The sequence below is a fragment of the Grammomys surdaster genome, unplaced genomic scaffold, assembly GCF_004785775.1.
Source record: "Grammomys surdaster isolate TR1022 unplaced genomic scaffold, NIH_TR_1.0 1164, whole genome shotgun sequence".
In the NCBI taxonomy this organism is placed as follows: domain Eukaryota; kingdom Metazoa; phylum Chordata; class Mammalia; order Rodentia; family Muridae; genus Grammomys; species Grammomys surdaster.
This window is the reverse complement of record NW_021605583.1, coordinates 2,308,874-2,309,362: the sequence shown is the minus strand read 5'-3', so window position 1 is coordinate 2,309,362 and position 489 is coordinate 2,308,874.

Genomic DNA, 489 nt, shown 5'->3' with positions numbered 1-489 from the left:
ATATATATATATATATATATATATATATATATATATATATATATATATATGAGATGAGGAAGAGCAGTATCTGAGCATCTGTCAAAATGTTCTTTAAAAAATACCTATTTCTTTCAAAAGGTATCTGTGAACACAGTTCCATCCACAGCTGAAACATCTGTCTGTCGATGAAGGTAATGCATTTTCAGATGCTGTCAGTGGGCCCATCTTGCAAGAAACACTTGACTGTAATTTTTAGTGTTAGTTTTCTTCTGGTCTGATTTTGAGGTCCCTCCATCTATCCAGAGTGACCATAAGCCAAGTTAGGGACTCATTTCTAGATCCTGTTTGGGCAGAAAAATGTGTCTGTGAGTCTTGGGTGACACCCAAGGAGGAGCTGAATGAAGATTTCACGGAATTGACTTAACAGGTCACAGAGGAATCCCTGTGCTGATAGGAACTGCCAGAAAGCCAGAGGCAACAGGCAGCTCCACCAGGCACTGGGTGATG